Below are 15,375 nucleotides of genomic sequence, written 5' to 3' on the forward strand. Positions count from 1 at the left end.
GGGGGGCTGTGGGGGCTGCAGAGATCTTACTTACCTCTCCTGCAGCTCCTGTCAGCTCTCTCCTCCTCCGCGCCGTCCGTTCAGCACCTCGGTCAGCTCCCAGTGTAAATCTCGCGAGAGCCGCGGCTCTCGCGAGACTTACATTGTGAGCTGACAGAGGGAGCTGCACGGACGGCGCGGAGGAGGAGAGAGCTGACAGGAGCTGCAGGACAGGTAAGTTACAGCTCTGCCAGCCCCCCTTCCCCCCACTGAACTACCAATGCTGGACCACCAGGGAAGGAGAGCCCCCCTCCCTGCCATGTATCAAGCAGGGAGGGGGGACGAAAAAATTATAATTGGTAATAATAAAAAAAATATAATAATTCAATAATAAATAATAATACAAAAATAATAATTAAATTAAATAAATAAAAATAATAATAAATAATAATAAAACAAAAATTAAAATAATAAAAAAAAATAATAAAAAAAATTGCCCACCCCCCACCAAGGCTCTGCACCACACACACACACACACACACACTGCATTCATACACACACTGCATTCATACACACACTGCACTCATACACACGCTGCACTCATATACGCACTGCATTCATACACACACATACTGCACTCATACACACACTGCACTCATACACACACTGCATTCATACACACGCTGCACTCATACACACGCTGCACTCATACACACACGCTGCATTCATACACACGCTGCATTCATACACACGCTGCACTCATACACACACTGCACTCATACACACACTGCACTCATACACACACTGCACTCATACACACACACTGCATTCATACACACACTGCATTCATACACACACACTGCATTCATACACTCACACTGCATTCATACACTCACACTGCATTCATACACTCACACTGCATTCATACACACACACACTGCATTCATTATACACACACTGCATTCATTATACACACACTGTAAATAAATATTCAATTAATATATTTTTTTTAGGATCTAATTTTATTTAGAAATTTACCAGTAGCTGCTGCATTTCTCACCCTAGTCTTATACTCGAGTCAATAAGTTTTCCCAGTTTTTTGGGGTAAAATTAGGGGCCTCGGCTTATATTCGGGTCGGCTTATACTCGAGTATATACGGTAATTATGTAAAAATATTACATAAATACGCATGTAGAATTTAAATATATATGCATATTTATATATTTGAAGTCTACGTGTATATTTATATAATTCTTTATGTAATTTTGTATATGGACATTAGACTTGGGCATTCGTATTCGTACGAATGGATTTTCGTACGAAAATATGCATTTTCGGTCATTCTTCCGAATACCGAATTACGAAAGGCTATACAAACTAAAGAACGAACAAACGAATAGCCGTTTGCCGAAAATCTTTCGTTTGTTCGTTCATTCGGCATTTTGAATTATACTCTGGGTGAATTTACATTTTAGCACCTCTGTGTAATGTATTGCAATGCAAACTACCGAACGAGAGCATACTACCGAATTCAAACTACCGAATTCAAACTACCGAACGCACAAACCATTCGTGCTTTTTCATTGCTTTACATGGGGATGGTAGAAAAACGAATGAACTAATGAACTAATGAATGAACTGATTTGCCTCAATTCGTGTATTAGTTCATTCGGATGCCTTCTTGTATGAATCAAAAAGGAGGGGTATGGGAGTGAGCTGATTTTCATTTATCTAATCAGCTCACTCCTTTGACATGATGCTGTAGGGGCTTATCCAATGGTGAGTGCTTTATCGTGGATTTAAAAAATAACTAAACAGCAGTATAAAAGCAGGCAGTGGATCTTTCTATGCCCTTCTTTGACTGAGTTTTGTTGTTGACACACTGTGCTTCTGTGCTGTGTTAGCCTCATTGCTTGTCTTAGAGATTTTCTGTGAGTGAGTCTTGGTGTGCCTACCAGTTCTCACTTGTTGAATTTGAGTCTATTGCTGAGAATTTTTTATTTTATTTTAGTGCTTTTTGAGAGCTGTGCTGCTGTCAGTGTGCCACACGGTGCCTGGCTGGCACTGCCAGTGCCTGCCTTCCCCCCCGCTTGCTTACTGCCTACAGCAACCAGGTATTACTTTTTAAATCTTTTTAAATCTGTTTATTTTTATTTAATCAAAATTAATTAGCTTAAATTGATTTAGATTTAGAGTAAAGGTAGAATCAGTCCAGTACTTTAGCGTAGTGGGCCTGAGGGCTTCTGCCCTAGGGGTAGACTAGCTTGTTAGCCTAGAAGAAAAGAAATCTAGTTTATCTGTTAATTATTTTTAGCAGCAAAGTGGATTTTTGTTAAATTGATTTTACAGAGGTGCTGCGTCATTTTGCAGGCAGTCAGTATAAAAGTTAAGTAATATTTTTTTATTCAGTTAATAGAATTAGCTTCAGTTTTAATTAAAACATTTTATTAAGTTGATAGAATTATCTTCAGTTTAGACTATATATTTGTTGTAGTACAGTCTCTTTGTGCTTTGTTAGAACAGAAAACACACTAGTCAATCAAACAGTCTATTTTTGTTTTACATTTTTCACACTTTTAGTGTCATTTTCTTTTTGTGCTCACATCAGCATCAGCAGTGAAGTTAACTGTTCTGACTGCTGTTGTGAAGAAATTCCTTTTTTCATTAACTGATTTTTATTAGTTCAGTTAGTGTGTTTGTTTAACAGCAATCAGTGAAGCTAACTGGTTGCTGTTTTTATTTGGTTCATTTTAGTTTCTGATTGACTGTGTGACTGTCCTAACCTAAGCTTCAAGGTAGCTGTAGTAAACCTTTTATTATTTTATTTTTCTAATATTAGTAAATTTTTTCATACGCTGTTTTTTGCAGTAGTCGAGCAGGGAGCACTTGTTGTTGGCAGACAGTGCAGTTTTGTATAGTTCCTCAGAAAGCACTAGAGTGAAGAAATCTGCCTCAGTACTAGTGTCTCTATTTTTTTTTTTTTTATCTGTGTTGATCTGTATATTAGCATAGCACCAAACTTCAAATAATCCTTTTTAATAAAAATATAAACGTTATTTTAAAAACACCACATAGTACATACATTACATTATCTCTTTCTTTTCTTTTCTTCAACTTCTTTTCTTTTCTTTTCTTACTATTTTAAAATTCTAAATGGATCCTCTTAAACGTTCATCCACTAGTAAAGTGAGGGAGGGTCAGTCAGCCACCACCACCACCAATACCACCGCCACCACCACAAGTAGTGGTAGTTTGAGTACGCAGCCTATGCGTCAGCCTAAGCGGTCAAGGAGTGCTGCTATGTCAGACTCACCACCTAGGAGGCCAAAGTCTGGTCAAGGAAAGGCAGTGGCACCAATAGCAGGCAGCAGTGCAGCAAGGCCCAGAATTGCAAGTCTTTTCTATGGCAAAGGGAAACCAGCAGGGCTTTTAAGGGTGAGCACTATGGCTACTAATACTAAAAACACAACTGGTAGTAGGAGTAGCCCAATAAGTAAGAGGAAGCGTGTTTTTCCCCAAGCATCTTCCAATACCACAAGCAGGCCTGTGAGTCGTGCTGCTAAGAAGCGTCCTTCTTGTACACGGAGGCTGTTTCCTAATCCCCCTCTCAAGACCACCACTTCCACCACCACCAGTGCTGCGCCTGCTTCTACCACTGACAGCGGCACCTCAGCACAGGAGTTGTTGCCATTGCCAATGCTACCCAGTGCTCCTAGTCCTATTATTCCTGGAGGTGATATCAGTCTTACCCCCAACCTTGCAGGAATTGCATTTAGTCTGGCTGATGAAGAGCTTGACTATGAGCCTGAGAATGAGGATGAGATAGTAGAGGAAAGTCAGAATTCTTCAGGGAGCAGTCCAACCTTTTCTCCTGCTACAAGTGCACATTTTTCCCCTTCCTCTCCACTTTCTCCAATAGTAGCACCTGCTACTTCAACCATTAGCAGACCACCACCACCACCACCACCACCACCACCACCACCACCACCACCACCACCACCCCCACCACCAATTATTACACCACCATTAGCAGCAGAATCCCGAAGGGCAAGTGCCAATGTTTTGCGCCGCAGCAAAGTTTGGGATCACTTTGAAAGTGTTGGAGATGGGCGCTTTGCAAAGTGCAAACTTTGTGGGAAGGAAGTTAGCAGGGGGAGAGTGTTGGGTCATCTCACCAGTGCAGGGATGAACCATCACCTTCGCAGCCATCACAAGGCTGTGTTATTGAGGGAAGAGGCAGAAAGTACTAGGGCAGGCAGCATAGCTTCTACTATTACAGTGTCCAGTACCATGGCAGCTAGGAGTGACATGGGAGGTGTTGCAGAGCCAAGAGCTACTGGTGCTGCCAGCCAACAACCAAGACTGGTTGGAGCATCACAATGCGTCCAGCCCACCCTGGAACAATTTGGGGGATTCCACTCCAGGGCTATGTCTAAACAGCAGGCCAATAAAATTACGCGACTTATTGGCCAGTTAATTGCTGTTGGGGGTGCTTCATTTTCTATGATAGAAGGGCAGCCTTTCAAACAGTTGATGGAGGCTGTGGCTCCACAATATCATCTTCCCTCACGCTCCACTTTCAGCAGGAGGATAGTCCCTTCACTTTACCGGTCCTGTGTTGGAGTAGTTAAAAGGGAGCTTTCGAAGGCTGCTGGTCAGTCTGTGCATTTTACCACAGATTTGTGGAGTGCACCAAGTGGCCAGCATGCCTTCCTTTCCCTGACAGCACACTGGTGGGAGCCTGGTGTGTCTCAGGAAGCTGCTGCTGCAACTTCAGCAGCAGTGTCTAGCAGAAAGGGAGGTGTATCTGATCAGCTGGGCTATCGCTCTTTCCTTCTCCATGCTGAAGTGATGGATGAAAAACACACTTCAGATAACATTCTGCAGGCAGTAAGGAGGATGGTGTCTCTTTGGGTTGGAGCGGAGGCAGGCACCAATGTAGAAGTGGGCTTTGTGGTTACTGATGGAGCTACAAATATGGTGAAAGCTCTGCGTGATGGCAACCTTGTTGGTGTGCGCTGTGCAGCGCACATTATCCATCTAGTAGTAAAGTCAGCAATCCCAGAAGGTAATAACAGAGTTTCCAGTGTGATTGAAAGGTGCAGGAGGATTGCTGGGCACTTCCACCGCAGTGTGAAGGCTAGCCAACTGTTGAGGCAGGAACAAGAGAAGGCAGGTCTTCCCACACACTGTCTACGACAAGATGTCAGTACACGGTGGAACTCTACTGTAGAGATGCTGGAGAGGATTTTAGAGCAGCAGAGGGCAATCCATAGTCTGTCATCAGACCAGTACATTGGTATTGGTTCTCCACTAGGTAGAGACGATTGGACAGTGATTGCTCAGCTAGTGGCAGTCCTGAAACCCTTCAGGGATGCCACTGAAAATTTAAGCTTGAACACTGCCAATCTGGGACAGGTAATCCCTGTTTTCACCCATCTAGGGAGCAAGATGGGTGTCTTCCTTGAACGCCAAGAGGTTGTTCAAGGTGATCCTTTACATCCTGATGTAGTAACTCTGGTCAGGAGGCTGAAGGATCAGCTTAAAGTTCGCCTACGTGAGCGATTGGATAATTCTCCTGAACTGATGCTAGCTTGCCTGTGTGATCCAAGGATTAAGGGAAAGCTTGCACTCAGATCCAATAACTTAACAAATTGGAGGGAGAAACTGATCCAGAGGGTGTGTGACTGGCAGCAAAAGAGGGGAATGCTGTATGAGGGAGTAGTTCAGCAGGAGGCTGAGATGTCGGCCACTTCTTGCAGAAGCAGTGGCACTACCACCACCACCACACAACTGAGTGGAGCAGCTGCATTTTGGGAAGAGTTGCTTGAGGATATAGTTGGACCCACTGAGAGTGCTAGCAGCAGACAGGAGAGCACTGCCTCAGAAATGGTCAGAGCGTACCTCTCTGAACCTCCTTTGCCCCATAATGTCGACCCTCTTAGCTATTGGGATGAGAAGAAGAGTGTGTGGCCTGCACTCTCATTGGTTGCGCAGGAGCTGCTTTCATGTCCGCCAACCACTGTCCCAAGTGAGCGTGTGTTTTCGGTAACCGGTAATATACTGAATCCACAGCGCTCACAAATGTCACCTCATCTCATGGAGCAGATTGCCTTTCTTAAATTTAATCTGCCTAAATTGGGGTACCCTGCTCTACACTTTGACTGTAATTGAGCTTAGGGTTTCTCAAATTTCTTTCTAGTTATATGGTTGTGTAGTGGATGATGTGTATGGTTGTGTAGTGGATGATGTGTATGGTTGTGTAGTGGATGATGTGTGTGTGGTTGTGTAGTGGATGATGTGTGTGTGGTTGTGTAGTGGATGATGTGTGTGGTTGTGTAGTGGATGATGTGTGTGGTTGTGTAGTGGATGATGTGTATGGTTGTGTAGTGGATGATGTGTGTGGTTGTGTAGTGGATGATGTGTATGGTTGTGTAGTGGATGATGTGTGTGGTTGTGTAGTGGATGATGTGTATGGTTGTGTAGTGGATGATGTGTATGGTTGTTTAGTGGATGATGTGTATGGTTGTGTAGTGGATGATGTGTGTGGTTGTGTAGTGGATGATGTGTGTTGTTGTGTAGTGGATGCTGTTTGTCTGTTTGATGTGTGTGTGTGTGTGTGTGTGTGTGTGTGTGTGTTGGATGTGTGACAAATGCTGCTGGGATTATTTTTTTTAATGTAGAATTTGTATAATTAAAAAAAAAAAAGTATTTCCCCCTCCTTGCCTCTTAACTGTAGCCTGTAGTTGGGGCAGCAAAGAGGAGCCCAGCAGACTCCCTCCACGTTCTCCCTCCTGCCAGCCACTGCTCTATGCGAGCCCAGCATGCTCTGCGTACTCCCTTAGCTACTGAGCTCTTGTTCCTGATCCTGCTTCCCTCTACAGAAGGAAGAGGTTCACCCACTAGAACCTGGTCATAAGTCCAGGGTGGATAGCAGACAGAGTGATTCCAGCCCAGCAGCGGCGGTTCATGAAGTCAGCGGTACTCATGGTGTCTACGGTGTTGATGGTCCTTTGGTGAGCGCTAGGAGCAACGTTTTTGGGGAGGGGGGCAGTAATGTATTGTGGAGGGGACAGTAATGTATTGGGGAGGGTGCAGTTATGTATTTGGGGAGGGGCAGTAATGTATTGGGGAGGGTGCAGTAATGTATTGGGGAGGGTGCAGTAATGTATTGGGGAGGGGGGGCAGTAATGTATTTGGGGAAGGGGGCAGTAATGTATTGGGGAGGGGAGTAATGTATTTGGGGAGGGGGGCAGTAATGTATTGGGGAGGGGAGTAATGTATTTGGGGAGGGGGGCAGTAATGTATTGGGGAGGGGAGTAATGTATTTTGGGAGGGGGGGCAGTAATGTATTGGGGAGGGGGCAGTAATGTATTGGGGAGGGGGCAGTAATGTATTGGGGAGGGGGGGCAGTAATGTATTTGGGGAAGGGGGCAGTAATGTATTGGGGAGGGGGCAGTAATGTATTGGGGAGGGGGGGCAGTAATGTATTTGGGGAAGGGGGCAGTAATGTATTGGGGAGGGGAGTAATGTATTTGGGGAGGGGGGCAGTAATGTATTGGGGAGGGGAGTAATGTATTTGGGGAGGGGGGCAGTAATGTATTGGGGAGGGGAGTAATGTATTTTGGGAGGGGGGGCAGTAATGTATTGGGGAGGGGGCAGTAATGTATTGGGGAGGGGGCAGTAATGTATTGGGGAGGGGGGGCAGTAATGTATTTGGGGAAGGGGGCAGTAATGTATTGGGGAGGGTGCAGTAATGTATTGGGGAGGGGGGGCAGTAATGTATTTGGGGAAGGGGGCAGTAATGTATTGGGGAGGGGAGTAATGTATTTGGGGAGGGGGGCAGTAATGTATTGGGGAGGGGAGTAATGTATTTGGGGAGGGGGGCAGTAATGTATTGGGGAGGGGAGTAATGTATTTTGGGAGGGGGGGCAGTAATGTATTGGGGAGGGGGCAGTAATGTATTGGGGAGGGGGCAGTAATGTATTGGGGAGGGGGGGCAGTAATGTATTTGGGGAAGGGGGCAGTAATGTATTGGGGAGGGGGCAGTAATGTATTGGGGAGGGGGGGCAGTAATGTATTTGGGGAAGGGGGCAGTAATGTATTGGGGAGGGGAGTAATGTATTTGGGGAGGGGGGCAGTAATGTATTGGGGAGGGTGCAGTTATGTATTTGGGGAGGGGCAGTAATGTATTGGGGAGGGTGCAGTAATGTATTGGGGAGGGGAGTAATGTATTGGGGAGGGGGCAGTAATGTATTGGGGAGGGGAGTAATGTATTGGGGAGGGGGCAGTAATGTATTGGGGAGGGGGGGCAGTAATGTATTTGGGGAAGGGGGCAGTAATGTATTGGGGAGGGGGCAGTAATGTATTGGGGAGGGGGGGCAGTAATGTATTTGGGGAAGGGGGCAGTAATGTATTGGGGAGGGGAGTAATGTATTTTGGGAGGGGGGGCAGTAATGTATTGGGGAGGGGGGGCAGTAATGTATTGGGGAGGGCAGTAATGTATTTGGTGAGGGGCAGTAATGTATTTGGGGAGGGGGGCAGTAATGTATTGGGGAGGGGGCAGTAATGTATTGGGGAGGGTGCAGTTATGTATTTGGGGAGGGGCAGTAATGTATTGGGGAGGGTGCAGTAATGTATTGGGGAGGGGGCAGTAATGTATTGGGGAGGGAGGGCAGTAATATATTGGGGGGCAGTAATGTATTGGGGAGGGGAACAAGGGGGTCAGCAATGTATTAGGGGAGGGGGGTCAGCAGTATATTAGAGCAGGGGGGTGACAGCAGTATATTAGGGGGAGGGGGGCCAGCAGTGTATTGGATAGGGGGAGGGGGGATGAGAAAGATCTGACTTGGGAATTTGAGATGAGGCAATGATTACATTTTTTACATTGATATTTGTGGCCCAATTAATATTTTATATCTATGGGTTAATCTCATAAGAGCAGACATTAGACTGTGAGAGTAGGACCTGCCAAAGATTGGGTACATTGACGTTGTGGCAGGCTTATGCAATGTATGATCATATAATGTAACTAAATCCCCATTATTTTTATTTGCCTAGATTAGGTGTTTTTAAAAAAACTTTTAAAAACTAATAAAATCTGTCAACATTGAAGTTGCTGTTTAGTAGATAGGAGAGTGCGCTGGATCTTGTGTATTGTTTATTGTATAATATGGCCCCCAGCAGCACTCCATTTAAGCATGTTCAGGTGAGTGCAACCGTCCCCCATGTTTCATATATATATATATATATTTGGGAGTCTAGCCAACTCCTTGGTTTTGCACCCCTCCCTGTTACAGGTGCCTCATCTCATGTCCCTATATTTAGCCTTGTACTGCAGGGAGTCTCAGATGGAATTTTTTCCCAAGTTAGTTTGTTAATCTCATTAGAGCAGACATTAGACTGTTAGAGTAGGACCTGCCAAAGATGGGGTACATTGACGTTGTGGCAGGCTTATGCAATGTATGATCATATAATGTAACTAAACCACCATTATTTTTATTTGCCTAGATTAGGTGTTTTTAAAAAAAACTTTTACAAACTAATAAAATCTGTCAACATTGAAGTTCCTGTTTAGTGGATAGGAGAGTGCGCTGGATCTTGTGTATTGTTTATTGTATGTATTGTAATGTGCACACTTCCTTTAAGTCCCGCCGGAAACTGGAACCTGAAATTGAAGTTCCAGTACCGCGTTGCGCGCTGAACACCGGCCCGCGCTTCAAGACAGGTAAGTAAATATGGTATATCGGCGTATAACACGCACACATCATTTCCCACCTATATTCAGGGAGAAAAAGTGCGTGTTATATGCCGATAAATACGGTATATTTTTCGTTCAAGTTTGTTTGTGTGTGTGTATATGTAATGTATATGTATATGTATATGTATATGTATATATATATATATATATATATATATATATACACCCACACACACACACCATTAAAGAAAAGAGGAGTCAGAAGTTGTAATCTAATATTTTTTTTTATTAGAAAAGCAAGTGGGAGAAGCAACGAAGCAGAGAAAGCCCAGGTTGTTAGGAGCAGTCCTGGGAGGATATAGTGCAGAGGAGAATAACCAATGTATATTCAGGGGAAGGATAGGGAAAACCAGGAGAAAATTGAGAATATAACAACCTATAATGAACAGCGTCAGTTGTGTTCACATTGTGGATGATAATGAGAAATAAACATCTGAGTGCATTATTCCCGCAGATATCTATTCATCATCATCATCCCTTCTGGGAAGACCCTGCGCACGTTGTTCACGAACTAGGCTATCTACATCAGCAAGGGTTATGCCCAAATTATGGGCAGCTTGCGCGCGCATTAAAATGCACTCTTCCTCCCTCATTTCCATGAAGCGCTGACCATTTTGCTGCAAGCAAACCATTGCTGATGTAAATTGCCTAACGCCCTCATTCAAAATGCTTGACATGGAGCGTACCTCGGTTACCACATTCTGCAAAAGTTCTCGCAGATATTCCCTATCCTGCTGTATGGACGTGTCCGGTTCAGCTTGACGAGCCGGGCTCGTCGCATACAGCGCAGCCATCGTTGGAGGAAGTTGCGGCAACTGTTCTTCGGCCACTGATGTCTCTGAATCAGGATCCACTGCTGTTAGGGTAATGGTACCCTCCTCTTGCAGGGGGAGAGTACCATCAGAACCTATAAGGGAAAACAGAGAAAGAACATTGTTAGCATGTGTCATATGTTGCAATGCTTACTATTATCTGTACAACAATATTATTTAAACTTGGAAATAAGATATATGCAGTCATGCTATTAATTTAATATTATGTCTATGTATAGTTATGCATCTTTGTCCCCCCTAGCCCTTTTTCAGTCTATTTGTGGCCTCTCAACGCATTTCTTTGTGCCCACCTCCCTTTCCTTCGAATCTCACTACATGTATCGTGTCCGAGCGTCCCCAGGTAGAGAATCTCCTGTTTCTTCTGCATGACAGGAAGTTGAGTGCAACAATCAGCTTCCTGTCATGCAAAAGAAACAGGAGATTCTCTACCTGGGGACACTCGGACACGATACATGTAGTGAGATTAGAAGGAAAGGGAGGTGGGCACAAAGAAATGCGTTGAGAGGCCAAGTAGATGGTACAGAAGATCATCCACGTGGTACACTCAGCCACAGTTTACAGAAGGAGAGGAGCGATGTGCGCCCCCCCACCCCTGCTGGTCACCCAGACATTGAGCCCCCTGGCCAGTGCGCCCTAGGTAGACGGCTAGTTTGCCTAGCGGTCGACCCGGCCCTGATTGTTACATAAACTAGTATGCATGTAAAGAAAATGTGTACAGTTAAAGCATTTTTTACTTACGCTCAGCAGTGGATCCCTGTTCCTGGACACCAGTGGCCGGCTGTTGGAGGGAAACCACACTCATACGTGGTGAAGGAACATCGACAAGTTGCGGATGGTCTGAAATACATGTATGTGATAAATTAACTTCATATACAGTAAAATCATACGTGTGTGTGTATGTTTAAATGCACGCACACACACACACATATATAACATTCATCTTACAATGCTATGCAAATACTTACCAGAGGAAAGTGAAGCCAGGCGCATTTCCAGGGAGACAGGAGGTGAACCTGCTGCCCTGCTCTCCATGGAGACCACATCTCCTGCAGTTCCTGGTGCCTCTTCAGGGGATTGAGGGGCTTGCACTGATGGCATAGAAAACACAAATTGGAGGGTTAACACAAGAAAACTGATATATGTACATTTTGACTGACAAATATGAATTTAAAGGAGCACTATAGGCACCCAGACCACTTCAGCTCAATGAAGTGGTCTGGATGCCAGGTCCCTCTAGTTTAAAGCCTGCAGCTGAAAACATAGCAGTTCTAGAGAAACTGCTGTTTCACTGAGGGTTAATCCAGCCTCTAGTGCCTGTCTCACTGACAGCCACTAGAGGCGTTTCTGCGATTCTCACTGTGAAAATTACAGTGAGAAGATGCTGGAAGTCCATAGGATAGCATTGAGTAATGCTTTCCTGTGGGCGGTTTGAATGCGTGCACGGCTCTTGCTGCGCATTCGGAGCTGACGTCGGCAGAGAGAGGAGTGTTCCCCAGCGCCGAGGGAGCCCGGTGCTGGAGAAAGGTAAGTGGCTGAAGTGGGAAGGGCACCACGAGAGTGGGGGGGACCTAATTACCCTATAGTGCCAGGAAAACGAGTTTCTTTTATTGGCACTATAGTGGTCCTTTAACAACATACCTTCAGATGTTTCAGTGCCAGTTGTCCCCTCAATCCCAAGGATGTTGTCTCTTCCCAGGAACTGCAGGAGCTCCTCTTCATAGGGCAGCAGGTTCGGTTCTTTGTCTTGTGAACCACCTCCTGTCTTCCTGGAGGCGGCTGCTGCCTTCACCTTCCTCTTCACCATCCGCCTGATGTCGTAGTAACTGCAATGACATGTGTGATTGATTAATTACTTTAATATGTTTCTATATATATGTATACCGACATGTTTAAAGGGATACTATAGGCACCCAGAACAATTCTGCACATTGAAGTGGTCTGGGTTCAGTGTCCCAATTATTGCAACTGCAATAATTATCTTTAGGGGTTAACTCCACCTCTTGTGGATGTCTGATGGATGTGTCGCGCGCATGCACAGTACACCCATCCGATTGCTATATCTGAATGGTAGTACTTTGTGTGCTGTCATTCTCATTATCCCTGCACTGACTGAGTACTACCATTTTCATTATCCATGCACTGACTGTCAGTGCAGGGATAATGAGAATGGTAGTACTTGGTCAGTGCAGGGATAATGATAATGGTAGTACTTAGTCAGTGCAGGGATAATGAGAATGTTAGTACTTTGTGTGCTGCAATTCTCATTATCCCTGCACTGACTAAGTACTACCATTCCCATTATCCCTGCACTGACTAAGTACTACCATTCCCATTATCCCTGCACTGACTAAGTACTACCATCCTCATTATCCCTGCACTGACAGTCAGTGCAGGAATAAATGAGAATGACAGAACGCAGTCAGTGCAGGGATAATGGGAATGGTAGTACTTAGTCAGTGCAGGGATAATGAGAATGGCAGCACACAAAGTACTACCATTCTCATTATCCCTACACTGACTGAGTACTACCATTCTCATTATCCCTACACTGACTGAGTACTACCATTCTCATTATCCCTGCACTGACTGAGTACTACCATCCTCATTATCCCTGCACTGACTGAGTACTACCATCCTCATTATCCCTGCACTGACAGTCAGTGCAGGAATAAATGAGAATGACAGAACGCAGTCAGTGCAGGGTTAATGAGAATGGTAGTACTTTGTGTGCTGTAATTCTCATTATCCCTGCACTGACTAAGTACTACCATTCCCATTATCCCTGCACTGACTGAGTGAGTACTACCATTTTCATTATCCCTGCACTGACTGTCAGTGCAGGGATAATGAGAATGTTAGTACTTTGTGTGCTGTCATTCTCATTATCCCTGCACTAAGTCATACTGTTACAAATTGCTATTTGTAACTGGCCCTTTAAATGATAAATTGCCCTGCTTCCCTGGATTGTGTAGAAGCCTATTTGCCAGCCTCCTTCCTCATGACTATGGCCCCGGGAAAATTGTGCCCCTGAAAACTTATGGACTTTTATTGGGTGTGTATGGCCCTTTAAGAACCGTCTGGGGGACATATTGTGACTTTGCTGAACAATGTCCCTTTAAGACTATGTCCCCAGACCTGTAAAATAACTTGCCCCTGGCTTTCCCCCACTTGGTTCAGTAAATATGGCTTACTGAACCAAGTATTACACAGGCAGACCACCCAGAAGCTAAAGTGTGCAGGCAATTTACCTCCCAGGCTGTGAGGTTACTGCCGGTTAATTGCACGTGGCGGCGGCCATCTTGGTTTCCTCGAATGCGGTCAGCGGTGTATGCTAAAGATTCTGTGGAACTGAAATCGGCTACACATTTTGCCGAACACCGCTGACCCTTACCTTCTCCCATACTGAACTTGCAGCTCCAGAGACTAAGTCCCGTTCGAAATGGGACTTAGTCGTTTTTTCGCATGAAATTGACCGACCGCACAGCCCAAATCTATGGAACTGTTTTGGGCAGGAAATTGTGCTTGCGGTCGGTCATAAAGGACTTCCAGCTAACTTTTGATCCACTGGGGGGATTTGGCTGATTTTTGGAAGTGTTTATGTTTGATGTATGCTGAGTCTGACTGTCAGTGCAGGGATAATGAGAATGGTAGTACTTTGTGTGCTGTCATTCTCATTATCCCTGCACTGACTTAAGTACTACCATTCCCATTATCCCTGCACTGACTAAGTACTACCATTCCCATTATCCCTGCACTGACTGAGTGAGTACTACCATTTTCATTATCCCTGCACTGACTGTCAGTACTACCATTCTCATTATCCCTGCACTGACTAAGTACTACCATCCTCATTATCCCTGCACTGACTAAGTACTACCATCCTCATTATCCCTGCACTGACAGTCAGTGCAGGAATAAATGAGAATGACAGAACGCAGTCAGTGCAGGGATAATGAGAATGGTAGTACTTAAGTCAGTGCAGGGATAATGAGAATGACAGCACACAAAGTACTACCATTCTCATTATCCCTGCACTGACAGTCAGTGCATGGATAATGAGAATGAAGGAACACAAAGTACTATCATTCTCATTATCCCTGCACTGACAGTCAGTGCATGGATAATGAAAATGGTAGTACTCAGTCAGTGCAGGGATAATGGGAATGGTAGTACTTAGTCAGTGCAGGGATAATGAGAATGGCAGCACACAAAGTACTACCATTCTCATTATCCCTACACTGACTGAGTACTACCATTCTCATTATCCCTACACTGACTGAGTACTACCATTCTCATTATCCCTGCACTGACTGAGTACTACCATCCTCATTATCCCTGCACTGACTGAGTACTACCATCCTCATTATCCCTGCACTGACAGTCAGTGCAGGAATAAATGAGAATGACAGAACGCAGTCAGTGCAGGGATAATGAGAATGGTAGTACTTTGTGTGCTGTAATTCTCATTATCCCTGCACTGACTAAGTACTACCATTCCCATTATCCCTGCACTGACTGAGTGAGTACTACCATTTTCATTATCCCTGCACTGACAGTCAGATAATGAGAATGGTAGTACTTTGTGTGCTGTCATTCTCATTATCCCTGCACTGACTGCGTTCTGTCATTCTCATTTATTCCTGCACTGACTGTCAGTGCAGGGATAATGAGGATGGTAGTACTCAGTCAGTGCAGGGATATTGACGATGGTAGTACTCAGTCAGTGCAGGGATAATGAGAATGTTAGTACTTTGTGTGCTGTCATTCTCATTATCCCTGCACTAAGTCATACTGTTACAAAT

The 15,375-nt window shown here is 44.8% G+C and overlaps 1 protein-coding gene and 1 long non-coding RNA gene across 2 annotated transcripts in view; both read right to left on the bottom strand.

Annotated features, from left to right (window-relative positions):
• The window catches only part of LRP1B (LDL receptor related protein 1B), a 1,140,323-nt gene that overhangs the window by 130,905 nt on the left and 994,043 nt on the right, over nucleotides 1-15,375 (bottom strand). The gene's annotated exons all lie outside the window — the stretch shown is intronic.
• On the bottom strand, nucleotides 10,614-11,601 carry LOC134571211 (uncharacterized). The gene is made up of 3 exons (XR_010085196.1): nucleotides 11,539-11,601; nucleotides 11,312-11,410; nucleotides 10,614-10,647 (listed from the first exon to the last, which is right to left on the bottom strand). It is a non-coding gene; the product is annotated as an uncharacterized LOC134571211 (long non-coding RNA).

Source organism: Pelobates fuscus, chromosome 8, assembly GCF_036172605.1.
Source record: "Pelobates fuscus isolate aPelFus1 chromosome 8, aPelFus1.pri, whole genome shotgun sequence".
Taxonomy (NCBI): domain Eukaryota; kingdom Metazoa; phylum Chordata; class Amphibia; order Anura; family Pelobatidae; genus Pelobates; species Pelobates fuscus.